The following is a 6,855-nucleotide window of genomic DNA, read 5'->3' as shown; positions in this document are numbered from 1 at the left end:
CACTTGTTGGGAGGACTTCGGCCATTCGGGCTATGCCAGAAGAGGTTCTCATCAACTCCTATCATATTTCCAACGAGGACGCCAAGAGGTTGAAGTACAACAGAGAGGAAACTTTTATCTTGGCCCCAAATTAAGTCTAGCTAGGTCCCGTGGAAGGCTTTCTGTGATGTAAAATATTAGCCAGAGGTTAATTAGTTTAGTTAAGACAATAAAGTTCTGAGTGTGGAGATTCAATCTTAGAACTTTTTATTAAGAGCTTTGTAAGTTGCTTTTTCAAGGTAATAAAATAAAGCATAAACTTTTTCAATTTTGGACTCTTGGCTCAACTTAATTACTTGGTAGCTAGTAGTCCTTTTGTGCAACAATGACCTAGCTATAATTAACTAGCACTACAATAACAAAACATGACCATAATCCTTGTTAGGATATGTTACATTAATATTTTAGGTTGTTAAGTTAATTTGGATTAAAGAGATTGGATCTAGAAAGATTGGGTAAGCTTCCAATTAGAGCTTGTCATATGCCTCGTACATGCATGTTTATGCAGAGAGAGAGAGAGAGAGAGAGAGAGAGAGAGAGAGAGAGAGAGAGAGAGAGAGAGAGAGAATGAAGTTGGTTTAGGGTGCATGTGATTGAAAAATGAAATAGCTAGGCAACCCAAATGTATGCTGCCTAGACAATGGTAGAAGAAATGTAGCATGGGTTAATTAGCTTGTGAAATACACATCCATCACCAGTTCAATGAGAGGAATGTATGAGTTCAATTTTGCTCCTTTCAATCATGCATTCATGCCCCGCCCATTTGCATCCTTCACAGAAAGCAAAATTGAACTCGTAAATACATCCTAGCTAAAAGATAAACTGGAAGAACACACCAATAATCATGATCTTCCTGCTCTCCTATATGTCACCAACTCTTACCTTCTCTCCCCTTTACAAAGATATCTGCACACTGCCATGAAAGCGGGGAACTTTAGAATGTGAAATACAGCAGAAAGGTGTCTTGTAAGTGTTCATCTTCATCGATTCGACAAAAGATAGCAGAAACCAGCATCTCTATGAGAACTCATCATTTACATCAGTCCTTCTGTAGAGGCCAATCATTCATTTCTTTACAATCAAAATACATTCCAATTTCCAATTTCCACATTCTCCAGAAATTTATTCCAAGCTGCACTCCTATGAGACCAAGCTTTTGAAGTCAATCTACACCTATGATAGCCATATTTTGAGGTTCACTACATCATCAAAGGTTCCCAAAATAGGCAACTACATTTTATCTTCTTCACACATGCAAGAAAAGTATGATATTTAGGAAAGTCATTAAATCTCCTAGTCTTGTTTTTGTCTTTTTAACCAAAGAATAAAAAATGTTATAGATTCTAGTGAAATCTATTTCATTTTTTACAGAGGGTCGCTTTGTTTGAACAGTAGTAATAGATAAATCTAATTCTGAACAGAATCTGGATTAATTCTGCAATAAAAAAACCACACAAATCCCTTATAAACTCCAAAACTATAATTCATCCAGATCTCCCTTTCTTTCTCCTTTTTAAGGAGACTATATACCAATTTTGTCTCAAAACAATGCAAGTTAGAAAAATCAATTGACTAAAAGGAAAGTTAACCACGAGATCACATCTATACAACCATTGGCCTCACTTTCTTGCGACCCTTGACATGCTAGCATTCAAAATTTCAAATCATAAAATAATAAATCACTCAGTGTTTTGAATGAAAATAAAAAAAAAAAAGAAAACAAAAACACTGATTGGTGTGTTCATATGTTTTTTGGAAGTTTCAAGAAAGGGTTGTGACCTTGTGTGACCTTGTAGCAGTTGTGAACTCGATAATCACTGGCACATCAGTAATTAAGGGGTTGTTTCCCAATTAGAGTTATTAATGGGTTGATTCTATCCAACAGAACCGAACCAACCAAACCTTGGTTCATCATCATCATTCATGCTTTATCCTAACTATATGGAATGGGCCACACGAATCCTCTTTAGTCAATCTTAAGAAATGGATGCTCTCTGCATCCGGGAAATGGAATCTACTCATGCGAGTAGATCCCACGTGAGAGTAATTATTACACTAATTTTATAATTTAATTATTACAGTAATTTAATACGTGAGAGTATTAAAATTACAGTAATTTAATTATTACACTAATTAAATTAATTTAATAATTTAATACATGAGAGTAATTATTACACTAATTTAATAATTTAATTATTGCAGTAATTTAATAAATATATAATTAGTGATTATAATTAATAATTACTGTTATTATAAATATTGTTAATAACTAGATATTTACTTTAAATTAAAATTATAAATATTGTTATTAAAAAATATTGTTAATAAATTTAGTAACCCGGTTTTAATAATTACTGATTATTACAGTAATTTAATAAATATATAATTAGTGATTATAATTAATAATTACTGTTATTATAAATATTGTTAATAAATAGATATTTACTTTAACTTTACTTTAAATTAAAATTATAAATATTGTTATTAATAAATACTGTTAATAAATTTAGTAATCATTGTTATATTAAAAATAATTAAAAATGTTATTAAAAGTATTGTTATTGATTATTTAATAAAATATTATAATTACTGACTATTACTGATAAATATTGTTAATTTAATTTAATTTTGGTAATTATTAATTTAATGAATATTGTTAATAAATCTTAGTCATAAATTTAACAATTATTGTTATATTAAAAATAACTAAATAATATTATTAAAACTATCATTAATGATTATTTAATTAAATAGTATAATTACTTACTATTATTGATAAATGTTGTTAATAACGTTCTGACAACCGACGGTTCGAATAGATGACCCATTTTGACAACAAAAATTACAAGCAAAAATTTGAGTGTGTGAGGTCCATTAAGTAGTATCATACGTGTTATGTCATTTGAGCATGCAACTCATATGACTTGAAAACGAAACCGTTCTAGCCACCGGTTTTCAGGTCAACGATTTGATTGTTCAGTTCAAACAGATGGCCTGTTTTGACAACAAGAATTTTAAAAATAAAAAAATCAACCAAAAACCATTGAACGAGTCAACAGTTCAACCGCCTAGGATCAAGATTAGGATAAAACGGAACCGGTTGCCTTGATGGTTCCCAATTAAAACAATAAAAAACATCCAAAAACCATTGAATAGGTCAACGGGCCGATGGTTCGACCACTCAGGTCGTTGACCAGTTCAACGGTTTTTGGCCAGGGATTGGGTCAATGGGTCGATGGTTCCATTCCAGCCCCTGCGAAGCAGGGCCCTCCACTAGTTCATTTTATTTAAAGCCACATCTATTATTAGTTATTAGTGGTTAAATCATTTTTTATCACTTATGCCCAAGGTTCAAAATATTGATACAACTTTTGGTGCTCTTTTTTTTTATTTTTATTTTTTTGTAGCTGGTTCAAGGGGAGCCGGTTTAGGCCTCCTCCACACCCTGAACCGGTCAGACCCCCAATATGCTCACTGTAGGGGTATATCGGCCAATACAGGCTGATACGTGTCAATACTTTGAACCTTGCTTCTACCCATGTCCTTTTTTATTTACCCCTATCTCTTCTAACACCCCCCCCCCTTTTTTTTTTTTTTGAAAAGAGGCTATTCTAACCCCTTCCATTTGTAACAAATCACTTCTTCTAATTGAAGCAGTTGGTGGTCTTATGTGCATGTGACCAAATCATCTTACTCTACTCTCTCTCTTTCTCTCTCTCTCTCTCTCTCTCTCTCTCTCTCTCATTCTCGATCCTATTCTTTCTAATATTCCACTCATCCATCTTAGCATTCACATTTCTATCACAGTCATTTTTTGAATATATTGTTTCTTGTTCCATATAACATTGCTGACCTTACAACTGTTGTATAGAATTTTCCTTTTAATTTAAGTAGTACTCTCTTGCTATGTAAAAGCCCAAATGCATCCCTCCATTTTGCCCAAGCTACTCTAATTCTTTAGGTGACATCCTTAATCTTTCCCTTATTATAAATTATTAAACCAAGGTATTGGAAATGGTTGCATTGAGTTATCCCTTGGTCTCCAATCTTGCATTATCTTGATTTATACTCTCATTATTACTAAATTTACATGTTATATACTCTATTTTAAGTCCTATTTACTTTAAAATATCTTGTTTTAGGGCATTTGTCCATAAACCTAATTTTGCATTTTATCCTTTATTAGTTTCATCAATTAAAACAATGTCATCTATAAAACAACATGCACCATATATAGAACTTCTTGAATATGTTCAAGCAATTCTTTTATGATTAACGCAAATAGATAAGGGCTAAGTGTTGAACTTTGTCAAAAACTTATGATAATTGTAAAACCTGAAGTCTCTTCTACAAGTGTTATAACACTGGTTGTTGTCCCCTTATACATATCCTTAATTAAGTCTAAATATCTAGTTTGAACCACTTTCCTTTTCAAGACCCATCATATTATCTCTTTAGAAGCTATAGTTATAAGCATTTTCTAGATCAATGAACACTATATGACAATCTTTCTTCTTTTCTCTACACATTTCTACCAATCGTCTCAAAAAAATATAGCTTTTAAACCTTTTGGTTCTAGAGTCCTAATTAATAATTGGGTCTGAACCGGTTGTTGTTGTTGTTCTAAATAATTAAGACATTAACTGATTATATAATTAATAATATATAGAGATTTCTTGGTTTCTCTTGTAACTTTTGTTATATTTTATGTCTAAAAGATAAATTTCATAGGTAATATAATCTTGATTAAAAACACACGCTGTATCAATATATAAATAATTTACTATTTTACCCTCATTTTTATTAAGGTTATATTATCAAAAATGAAGTTTTAAGTTGTTATTATAAAAAATAATTATAGATGCCAACCATAATCAAGTCCGGTTCAATTATTTCAATTAATAATTGGTTTAGTTCTATGCCTATCTTATACAACCATTAATAATCCATTTGAAACTGGCATACCCTATTCCAAACCAAACCCGACCTGTTGATAATTTTATCATGTTTTTGTTTTTGAAAACAAAAGCAACTATAATATATATATATTTATGTTCAAAACCCGACCCGTTGAGTGTATTTTAGTTATCTATATAGTTAAAGTACTTAATCAAAAATACATATGCAATTAATTATCTTCATCTTTATTTATATGATTAAAATAATTTACGGAGTTTGCGTGGCCTAATGGATAAGGCGCTCGCCTCCGGAGCGGGAGATTGTGGGTTCGAATCTCACCGTGAACGTGCGTTTAATACCATTTTCAGGTTTCCGTTTTGGCCTCAACAGTACAGGCGTTTTGGGAGATTGCTTGGTCAAAGCCTTTTTAGTATTACGTCTTTCTAAGCATCAGAGATTTTTTTTTTTTTTTTTTTTTTTTTTCTGTATGAAAAATGGAAGAGGAATCTCCTGTGAATACAATATGTGAATCAAGTTACGTAACTAATTATTGGTGTGAAAAAAATGGGGAAAATAAACCACTAAAATCCAGCTCCATTATGCCAACTCTTGAGCCTCTTATCAAATACAATTTTTTTTTCTTTTTTGCATGAAAAATGGAATAGGAATCTACCCGCGAACACAAGCGTGTGAAGAACCTGGTTACCTAATACACCAGTGTTCCATGTGTTAAAAATGAAAATGGGGCCAATATAGTAGACCACCAAAAGCCAAATCTATCAAAAAAAAAACCACTAAAAGATTGACCAGCCATATATAATACCTCCCTTAATAGCATTCATATCTCCTATCCAAAAGAACCCTACCAACTGGACACTAGGGCTGTTCATCAGAAGGGTTACACCGACCAAACTGGTCCGATTCGAATTGATATGATCGGTTTTTAAAGTAAATCGGTTTATTTACGGTTTGTAAACATACATAACCCGATTGGTCGGTTTGGTTTCGGTTTATGTATTTATAAACCGAAAACAATCTGAACCGAACCAATTATAAGTTAAAAAAAGGCAAAATATAATCTTTCAATTTTCAATGTTTAAAATTCTCAATTTTTCAATTTGTCCTCCTTTTTAGTTTCGAAAAAAAAGGTTAGGATTTATATAAAAATTGTATTTTCCAAATTTTCATTACTAGCTTCGAGAAAAAAAGTCAGTATTCATTCAAAATCTATATTAAGCATTAATAACGTAATAGAAAAGACCAGGAAACTCTTAAAAGTCTGTCTAAGAAATAAAACGGTACAATCTGAACTCTGAAACTTAAAGCTATTCAAATTTTTCAAGTCAGTTGATCAGATAACAGGTCGGTACAGTCTCATGTTTTTGAAGTCGATTGAATTTAAACCGACCAAATCGACAAACTCAACTATTCAAATAACAGGAGCCGATTTTTATATTCATTTGGTCAATTTCAACTGGCTGAAACTTCAACCCGAACAATGCAGTTTGGTTGAGAAAATTATATACAACAGAACCGAACCAACCCATATACAGCCCTACTGCACACAACAGCCATGGTGTTGTGTGTATGTATTCACCATAATGCTATGGTAGCCATGTAGGTGAAGTGGGCTGAATAGCTTGTTTTAAAGCACTTCAAAAGTTCAAAGTAGTGGTGCCAAAGAGTTGGGTTGGGTCCATGACCCGATAAGTTATTATGCAAAATCAATTTCAAACCAGGATAGGGGGACTATTCGGTTTGACCCAATAAAACCTGATTATAATTGACAGCTATACTTTTAAACTTTAATCTATAATAAACCTTCTTATTTTTTTAAATTTATACATTTGATAATATTAAAAATAAATCATGAGAAGCATAGGTATTGAATGGGGATATCTTTTTGATATGCTAATA

The 6,855-nt window shown here is 31.9% G+C and overlaps 1 non-coding gene across 1 annotated transcript; it reads left to right on the top strand.

Annotated features, from left to right (window-relative positions):
• The first annotated feature begins 5,212 nt into the window (after positions 1–5,212).
• Positions 5,213–5,285, top strand: TRNAR-CCG (transfer RNA arginine (anticodon CCG)). Its single transcript has one exon. It is a non-coding gene; the product is annotated as a tRNA-Arg (tRNA).
• The last annotated feature ends 1,570 nt before the right edge of the window (positions 5,286–6,855 follow it).

This window comes from Nelumbo lutea, chromosome 1 (assembly GCF_056320005.1).
Source record: "Nelumbo lutea isolate HS-2025 chromosome 1, American lotus-T2T, whole genome shotgun sequence".
Classification (NCBI taxonomy): domain Eukaryota; kingdom Viridiplantae; phylum Streptophyta; class Magnoliopsida; order Proteales; family Nelumbonaceae; genus Nelumbo; species Nelumbo lutea.
This window is presented reverse-complemented; position numbering and strand designations above follow the sequence as displayed.